Source organism: Lissotriton helveticus, chromosome 3_1 (assembly GCF_964261635.1).
Source record: "Lissotriton helveticus chromosome 3_1, aLisHel1.1, whole genome shotgun sequence".
Taxonomy (NCBI): Eukaryota; Metazoa; Chordata; class Amphibia; order Caudata; family Salamandridae; genus Lissotriton; species Lissotriton helveticus.
The window spans coordinates 1,406,257,628-1,406,267,784 of record NC_136061.1 but is presented as its reverse complement, the minus strand read 5'-3'; positions in this window follow the sequence as shown (position 1 = coordinate 1,406,267,784).

Below are 10,157 nucleotides of genomic sequence, written 5' to 3'. Positions count from 1 at the left end.
TAGTGCCGGGAACATGACGAGTGAAGCGCCGGGGGGGGATGTACACTGAAACCACATTGATGAGTCGCCCCTCCCATTGTCCCTGCAGTGCTGCAAAGCATCCCTGTCCGTCAACCTTTGTGCCCATTGGTATGAATTGTGAGGATTTCTTGATTAAAATGCCGGTTCCTCTGGAGCCAGAGGTGAATTCGGAATGTACTACCATTTTATAACCTCTCCTGTCTAGAGCCTAGGTTGCCCCTCCCATTAAGTGTGTCTCTTGGAGAAGTGCTAGGGTAGGCCCTTGTCTTTTCAGTGCAGTAAGTACCAGTTGGCGCTTTACATTATCCCCCAGCCCTCTTACATTCCATGTCAGCATGCGGAGTGGTGCACCTTGCTTCCTCGGCTCCTCTCCCTCTGCGCTACGTACCGTGCAAACGGCCATAGTTCAACTCTGAACTGACCATGCTGATTGAAGAGCTCAACCCCGATGCTCTCTTTCTGACAGAGACATGGCTCCAGTCAGAAAGTGACCCGACTATAGTATGGGCCACCCCCCAGGGTTATACTCTTAAGCGACTGGATCGCCAGACAGGCAGAGGCGGTGGATTGGCTATAATCTATAGAGACACCTTTAGATGCCGCATCACCCCTTCCACCATGCCAACCTGCGAGTCTACACTTCATTCTAGAATTCTCTCCTACCACCACCTTCTCTGGCATCCTAGCTTACCGACCTCCTGCCTCCCTTGGTAATTTTGTCACCAACATAACGGACATAGCTGCTAATCTAGTGCTCACCTCGGCAAATTTTACCTTGCTGGGTGACAAACCTACACCTAGATGATCTCCAGGATTCAGCAGCCAATAGTCTCCGATCTAACTTACAGGCTATTGATCTGCGCCAAAAAGGCTTTCATCCGACACACACCAAGGGACACCTTCTAGATCACATTTATAGTAATCTAGAGAGTCTTACTGTCGAGATACTCATTCCATTGCCCTGGACTGATCATTTTTTAATACCTTTCACGTGGTCCATAAGTTCCCCCCCCCTCACAAAATCACAATAAACACTGGGGAAGGAAATGGGCTTCGCTCCCGCTCCCTGAATGGGAAGGGGCTCTTACCAAACATCCACCTCAGAAGGTGACCAATCCCAATGTTGCCACGGTTAACTTTGACAACTGGATTTCCAGTACCCTCGATCAAGTCCTCCCGAGGAGTTCCCTGAAATCCATAACAAGATCCAAAGTCACTCCTTGGTATACTCCCGCCCTTAGAACGATGAAGCAATCCTGCCGCAAACTCGAGAGAGCTTGGAGGCAGGACCGTTCTCAACCAAAGAAGGCAGAGTATAGAGCCGCAATAAAGCTTTATAAAATTGATATAAAATCTGCTCAGGCTCAGTTTTATGAATCTAAGATTAATCTGGCTGTGAACGCCCCTAAAGAAATCTTCAAAATAGTTAAATCTCTTATCTCTCCCTCTCAGGAGCGTCTATCAGCCGACGGCGCACAAACCCGCTGTAACAACCTAGCTACTTTTATTTCGCAGAAGATTCAGGTCATCTATTTCTCTTTCAGTACAGACAATGATGACACAGAACTCACTACCACAACTGATTCCGACTCTCTTGCCCCCTGTCTGCTGGACAGATTTCCACTTCTTGATTCTATTACACTGGATAAATTAATTTCTAAAATCCCCTCGGGATCTCCTAATGATCCTGCCCCCCCGCAGACTCTCATGAAGGTCATTGACGCCATCCGTCCGGTCATCTTGGATGTCCTCAATGCCTCCATCACTTCCAACTCAGTCCCAGCCCCTTGGAAGTGCGCGATGGTTAAAGCCTTACTGAAAAAGCCCACATTGGACCAGAACAACTTGGCTAACTATCGCCCAATCTCCCTGCTTCGGCACGTCAATAACATCTTAGTAGATTATCTAGAGTCCAACAATCTGCTTTGCGTGTCTCAGACGGGGTTCCGTCCTCAGCATGGAACTGAAACTGCTGTGTTGGCGGTGACGGAGGAGGCCAGAGCTGTGCTGGACCAGGGAGGAAAAGCGGCCATCATCTTACTCGATCTCAGTGCCGCGTTCGACACGGTCCACCATGCCACATTATTACATCGACTGGATGGCTTGGGCCCTGGAATGGCTGACCTCCTTCCTGGATGAGCGATTCTTCCAGGTGTTTGAAGGCGAGACAGTCTCCCCCAAACATCCACTTACCTGTGGGGTTCCTCAGGGCTCCTCCCTAAGCCCCACCCTTTTTAATGCTTATATGCGACCTCTAGAAAAGATAGTTCTTCCCTTTGGTGTGCGTATTGTCACCTACGCCGACAATACCCAACTGGTGGTCTCTCTGGACCACTCTGAGGGGTCGTCTAACACCTTAGGCCCCTGTCTAGAAGCCGTCGCTAAGTGGATGCAATCTTCGTGTCTTAGACTTAACGGGGAGAAGACGGAGATTATGCTGCTGGGCAACCCTTCCCCGTCCGCCCTTACATCCATTTGGCCCACATGTCTCGGCCCTCCCCCCCTCCCAAACCTCAGATAAAGAGCCTCGGAATCTGGCTTGATAAAGCACTTGACTTTTCGGTCCAAGCCACAAAAACCGCTTCTACATGTATGGGGCTAATGAAAATGCTTCGTAAAGTGTTTCCTTTACTTCCATTCCAGGCGAGGAGGGTCATGGTTCAGGCCCTGATACTCTCCCGCCTGGATTATGGAAATGCCCTATATATGGGGGTCCCGGCAGGAGTGACCAATAGGCTTCAAGTCACGCAAAACTGTGCGGCCCGACTACTGTATAACATTCCACGCTGGCAATCAGCCAAGAAAGCTCTAAATGAACTTCATTGGCTCCCAGTAGTGGCCAGAACACAGTTTAAGGCCATGTGCATTCTGCACAAATCCTTCCACCGTACTGGTCCTGCCATCCTGCTTCCTATAGTTGTGCCCTACGTTCCGTCTAGAGCCTTGCGCTCTAGCGCATTACACCTAGCAACCACAACTAAAATTAACAAAGCCCGTTGGGGCGGTCGCTCCTTTTCCCATACTGCGGCCAGGCTTTGGAATTCTCTCCCGCTATCCCTTCGAGAGAATAGTAACCGGATGTCCTTCAGAAAGGCCCTGAAAACCGACCTGTTCGCAAAAGTGTGTTGATTCACCCTGAGCTCGCCACAGTAATCAGCTAAAAGCGCTGCGAGGCCTCCGGGTAGTCAGGCGCTATATAAGTGCAATTTTTCATTTCATTTCATTTCATTTGTGGTGTAATGTATGTTTGTCGCGCACTGCGGCACATGCGCACCACCCTTCTCCGACATTCAAGCAGTGCAAATATCCATTTGTACATCGTGACCCTATTTGTGGTTTTGTCATGTTTTCGAGTGTGTGCCTGTCGCACCTTTCGGCCCAGGTGCATCGTTTCTTCCTGACCTTCAAGCCGCTCAACGGTAAAACATTGTATCTTGACCGTACATGTGGATTTCTAACAACTACTAAACAACCCCCCCCCCTCTCCCCCCCTCCCTGCCTCACGGACCTTCAACTGCCCGCCTCCCCGACTGAGCAGAGCGCTTAACCCATCCCAAAACCAGAGTACTTGCGTGTTGGGGGAGAGCGTCTCCCCAGGCAGGCGGCATCCCTGCGCTCTTCCGGGCGACCCAGGCCAGCGTCCAACCGCGACTGTTAAGCAATTAGTTCAATCAGAAAAAGACAGCGTCCATTATTGCCCCGGTTGCTCCGAGTTATTCTCCTCCGTCGGCCTCAGTTAGTTCTTGTGTCGGTGACCTGCCCGCGCATCCCCTGCCTGACGTCTGCGACCCGGTCCGGCTGTCGTCGCGGTGTCCGTGGTTTGTTCTATGCGTCCTGCGTGGAGGTCCTGCGGTGCGGCACCCCTCGAGCCAGTCCCTGGCGGCATCAGGGGTGTCGAAGAACCAGACTTTTTTGTCAGCGACTACCCGAAGTCGGGCAGGAAACAGCATTGAGTAGGGCAGTTCTTTTTCTCGCAGAGTCTTTTTAACCTCGAGAAACGTCCTCCTTCTCCGCGACACTTCCGCCCTATAGTCCGGGAAAAAGGATACCTTGGAGTTTTGAATTTGGATGGCCGGCGCCACTCTGGCCGCTTGCAAAATGGCGTCCCGGTCACGAAAGTGAAAGAGTCTCGCTAGTATTGGCCTCGGTGGGGCCCCCGGCTTCGGCTGCCCTCCTGGCACTCTATGGGCGCTTTCCACAGAGAAGTGTGAGAGTCCTTTGGGATTGAGCTGTTTTTTGATCAGATCCTCTACATAGAGGTCCATAGCTCCTGTGGCTTCCGACTCCGGCACTCCTAGTATTCGGACGTTGTTCCGCCGAGAGCGCCCTTCCTGATGGTCCAGCTTCTCTCTAAGTGATTTATTGTCAGCCTGCATTTTCGCCATTTCTACTTGTAGCTCAGACACATCTTCCACTAATGATTTAGTCACAACTTCGACTTGTTTCACCCTTTCATTCATCTTTTGGAGGTCTGCACGTATAAGGGTTACTTCCGTCGCTGTCGCCCCCACCGTCGCTTGCACCTGTCCAGCGTGGCTTTCTTTGCCCCTTCGCTCTCCGCCGTTTCCCCCACAGACTTGCGTTGTTCCGTCAGAGGGGGATTCTGCTTTTCATAGGCAAATTTATCAAGCTTTGTCTTGCGTGGAGTTATGTTTAGGTCCTCTGCCCGCCATGGTTATGACCTAGGAGTCTTCCCGCCACCGAGGGGTGCGCCGCTCGTTTAGAGGGGGGGGGGGTGTTAGTCACTCACGCCTTTTGTGTGGGTACTGTACTGCTGTCCGGTCCTCGTGTACCCACCCTTAAGTGTTGGGTGCCAAGTGCAGGTCCAAGTGCGCTCGCTTTTAATCGACTGGAGCAGCTGTGGTCAATGTCTGTTCTGATTAGAGCCCTTCGAGTGGCATCCTCACCGGGGCGGCTACTTCCCTGTATGGTGTATTCGCCGTGATGCACCAAGCCCACTGCTCTCCCGCGCTGCCCGCGTAGCTCCAGTGCTGCTGGCCAAAGGAGGATGCGTGATGTCCTACCACCACCTTGCCAATCGAGTTGCCCACTCAAGCAGATGTGTGGGCCAGTCGCTGGAGTCTGTAGACACGCTGCGGGCCGCTACTCCGTACTTCCTTAGTAGGCACTACCGGACCTGCCCTGCCTGCTATCACGCGGCCAATTGCTGCCGCATTTACACAGAAGGGGGGGGGGGTCGTCTGTACTCACTTTGTGCAGCAGGTATTGCAAGGTTTGCTGTGCCCAGGCTATGTTATGCAGGCGACATGACCAGGCACTCAACGGGGGGTATGTATCATGCGCTTAGCCACCATGCCCTACGATCCTCCGCTCCGACACCTGCGGCGTCTCTAATGCAGGTGTCCAGCGTTTGCGTTCAACGGGTATTCTACCCGGGATGTTGCAGTCTCGTAAAGTGGCGGCGCCGTCACCTGTGTCGCGGCGTTTGCTTCTCCGCCCCTTCGCCGCCTCTCACAATGTTTTGCCGCAGCTCGATCTCACTCAGAGCCCGCTGGTGGTTCGTGAGGCTCCCCAGGCTTTTTTGTGATGTTTCCCGATTTTTCCCTCACGTCGTCCACTTCCGGTATTCGGTGCCCGCCAAGGCCACACTTCCGCCCGGGCGCCGCTTCTGCTTCAGTCCGCTGCTCGCCGGATGGCACTAGGCCCCTTCAATTGCGTCGTCTCCCCGCTAGTTTCCTGTGCGCCGCTGCTTCAAAATTGCTCCTCCGGTTGCCGCTTGGTCACCAGCCCCGGGCCACCTCTTCCGAGCAAGTTATTTGACGGATGTGCATGCGGATTGTTGCGGGATGCCGCCTTACACCGGGAGCCTCTCTAGGTTGCTGCCGCCATCATCGGCTGCGAGCCACGCCCCCGTGAGGCTATTTTTATTTTCAGACTTCTCCCTTGGGTTGGAGTGCGTACTGAGGGCAGTAGATTGGTCATCTGATTCTACGTTCTAGCAAATCTATTCTACACTAATAATACATGCAGCTACGACAGTGGTGACAATCTGAACAAGCATAATCTAAACATTAAGTCTTGACATAGAATTAAAAGTTTCATACCTTTCTCAACAAGAATTTGTAATTCTAATAAGGAGAGGAGGGTTATCCAACCCACAAAATGAGCATACGTATATGTATATTTTCAATAAGTTTTGTGCATTTTAATTGCTTCATTGCTGACATTGTCTGTAGCTCTGTAAATCACGTTTCATGCACAGAGATAAAAACTAATTGACAATTATTAGTTCTGCTCGTCTTTTGTTGCCAGCCTGTAGATATGATGGATTATCATTTATGTATTGTTGTTCCAGGTACGGAGCAATAGTAGGAGTGTGGATTCCTGAGTTGGGACCTGCCATTCTAGACCAGGGTGGAGTCGTTACAGTTAAATGAGGTAGATAAATGCAAGGGCTATTTTCCATAAATGTTGAATGTTCGAACTTTGCTGGTTCAAATAGAAAAAGGCAGCAAGATGGGGGTCTTTCAGTTTTGATTGTTTGAAGTATCAGTAATTGGTGGACTGTAAGTTAGGGTAGGGACGTATGGTCCTGAAATTCATGGGATTTCTAATTTGAAGTATATTATTGTGTTTCTACTGCCTTCAGTCCATGACAGTAGGGAGCGAAAAAGCATAGCATGATCCCCGCCTTCGTGCCCTTCCATGGATGAGAAAGTTGAAGACCAAGAGCAAGCTATCTCTTCTTATCTTTTGGGAACTGAAAGTCTGAGTGTTGATTTACCTTCTGTAAGAATTCAAACCGTTTGTTTGGTTTGAATAACTTCTGCCACTAAAACATCCCAGGTGAGGATTTGCTTTAACCAATTGAAATCAAAAAACACTAGCACCTGCCAGTAAAGGACAGCAGTGTCAGACAGCTGGCATCAGAAGTGTCAGGGAGAGACTTACAGCTAACTCCCCCTCCCACTCTCACTACCTGCACTACAGATGTGCACAAGTAGCACTGGTGGGAGAGGGTATGTCAAGAGTGGTCAGAATCCCTTAAACTGAGGATACTACTGCCTCATTTTGCTAGCAGCTCTCCACCCCTTCCACAAGAGCTAGAGAATATCTGACAAGACTACGCCACAGAAGATCTAGAGTTGCTGTAATGCCTGCAAGGCTTGCTTGAGGTCCCAACAGGCAGACACAGCGTGGAAGTCAGGGAGGATCCCTACAAAATTCGGGCCATAACAACTGCTGGTTGTAGGGATCGGCCGACATTACGAGGTTGAAAGGCCAACCTGGCTGCCTGGCTTGGGGCTCGTGTAAGTAGACATTATAGAAGTAGGTAGACTGCAGAAGCTTCCACACCCTCTTATGTAAGGAAAACAGAAATCTGCATGCTGTGCATGCATAAGGAGAATAGAATTTTTCCCTTAAACACTGGAAAACATGGTCGCCACCGAACCACCGGTTATGACAATTTGGGAGAACGGAAATGACCCACTGTAATAATTAAGAAGAAACAGTAAAAACAGAGCAAAGCCTACACATTTTCATGACTCCATAGTCTAAATGTACCTTTATTTATGAACAGAGGGGCGATCTACACCCTTTTGAATGTCACTATAGTTCTCTCTGGCGATGCAGTGTGTTTAGATTTCCATGAAGTCCGTGAACCTTGGAAAACGATAGATGGAGCTAAATGAATATGCTACTTACCAGTATGCATCTGTTCTTGGCATGTAGGGCTGCTAACATTCATATCTTTTGCATTAGATCGCCGCATAGTGTTGGGTCCGGATGATCGCACATTGTTGTCCTGGAAGAGTCTTCGAAGTATCCGGAGATAGGTGGCTCCTCCCCTGGACTACAGTGCGCATGGGCATCGGCTCCATCCCCAGATTGTTTTTAGCCATTGTGGCAGAGATGGAGTGTAAAGTGTAAAGGATGTCCATGCTAATGATTGAATGCAAGAGTATGTCTGCAGCTGTGACAGGCACCGGGGAGGAGGGTGGGCGATATGAATGTTAGCAGCCCTACATGCCAAGAACAGATGCATACTGGTAAGTAGCATATTCAGTTCGAGGCATGTGGGCTGCTAAATTCATATCTTTTGCATAGAATATATAGCAGTCCCTCCATTAGCGGCGGTTGCCCGTGCCAGCTGCAGAAACCTGAAAAAGTGTCTTGAGAACAGCCTGCCCAACAGCTGCTTGCTGTTTGGAATGCACATCAACACAGTAGTGTTTTGTAAAGGTATGTGGTGTAACCCATGTGGCTGCTCTACAAATGTCCTCTAAAGGAATGTTCCCCAGGAAAGCCATGGATGCCCCCAATTTGCGTGTGGAGTGCGCCCTTGGGGGTATTGTTAAGGTGCGTTTAGCCTTTTGATAGCAGATCTGGATGCACTTAACAATCCATCTGGCTATTCCTGCTTTGGAAATAGGGTTGCCCTTGTGCTGTGGCGAGAAGGCAACAAAAAGTTGATTTGTTTTCCTAAAATGTTGTGTCCTGTCAATATAGTACATCAACGCCCTCCTAACATCCAAAGTATGGAGCATTCTTTCCGCCACCGTTTGAGGGTTTTGGAAGAATGCAGGCAAGTCAATAGTTTGGTTGAGATGAAACTGTGACACCACCTTCGGAAGGAATTTGGGGTTAGTACGTAGTACCACCCTATTTGGATGAATTTGTATGAATGGCTCTTGGATTGTGAGCGCTTGCAGCTCACTGACACGTCTCAGTGAAGTGATAGCAATAAGGAAAGCCACTTTCCATGTTAGGAACTGGAGTTCACACGAGTGCAGTGGCTCAAAAGGTGGTCCCATCAGCCTGGTGAGGACCACATTGAAGGTTCCACACCGGAGCTGGCGGAGTCCTTGGGGGAATGACTCGTTTCAGACCTTCAAGGAAGGCCTTAATGGCAGGCACTCTGAAGACAGAGAGATGTTGCCTGTTCTGAAGATAAGCTGCTATGGCGGTTAGATGTATCCGAATGGAAGTGTAGGCTAGATTGCACTTGTAAAGATGTAACAGATAGCAAATGATGTTAGGGATAGATGCATCTAGCGGGTTTATGTTATTGGCCGTACAGTGAAGGACGAAACGCTTCCATTTTGCAGCATAGCATGCTCTGGTAGTCAGCTTCCTTGCCTCCTTGATGATGTCCATGCATTCTGGAGGTAGGTGAAGGTAGCCAAATTCTAGGACTTCAGGAGCCAGATCGCCAGGTTGAGCTGTTGCGGATCTGGATGCTGAATGTCTCCATGGTTCTGCGTCAAAAGCCTGGGCGTTAGGCGCAGCCTTTGATGCGGCACCACCGAGAGTTCCAGAAACGTGGTGTACCATGCTTGGCGTGCCCACGTTGGAGCAACTAGGATGAGTGTCATGGAGTGCTGCCTTAGTTTTCTTGCCACTAGCGGTATCAGAGGTGCTGGTGGAAAAGCGTACGCAAATTTGCCTGACCAGTTCATCCATATCGCATTCCCCTGCGACTGTGGGTGAGGGAACCTGGCGGCAAAGTGTTGGCATTTTGCGTTTTCGTTTGTGGCAAACAGGTCTATCTCCGGATGACCCCACTGCTGGAAGTACGGGCGGAGTACTGATGGATGTAACTCCCACTCGTGCATTTGATGGCTGTATCTGCTGAGCAGATCCGCCATCTGATTGTCCTTGCCCGGGAGGTGTTCTGCCATGAGGAAAATGTTCCTCTGAATGGCCCACTTCCACATGCTCTGAGCCAGATGAGACAGCTGCGGTGAGTGGGTGCCTCCCTGCTTTTGAATGTAGTACATCGCTGTCATGCTGTCCGTCCGGACTAACACCACCTTGTTGCACAGATGTACATTGAAGGACTTGAGCGCCATGAAGATTGCCATCAGTTCCAGATAGTTGATGTGCATCTTCTGTTGCTGCGTCGTCCATAGTCCCTGCACTGTGTAAGTGAGCAGATGAGCTCCCCATCCCTGGAGAGATGCGTCCGTTGTCAGGATAATCTGTGGCACTGGCTCTTGGAACAGTCGGCCCTTGCAAAGGTTGTGTGGATTCCACCAATGCAGAGAGTTGTACGCCCGACTGGTAACCAACACTAGGTCTGTCAATTGTCCCTGAGCCTGTGTCCACTGATTTGCTAAGCACTCCTGGAGCGGACGCATATGTAACCTTGCGTGAGGGACTATGAAGATGCA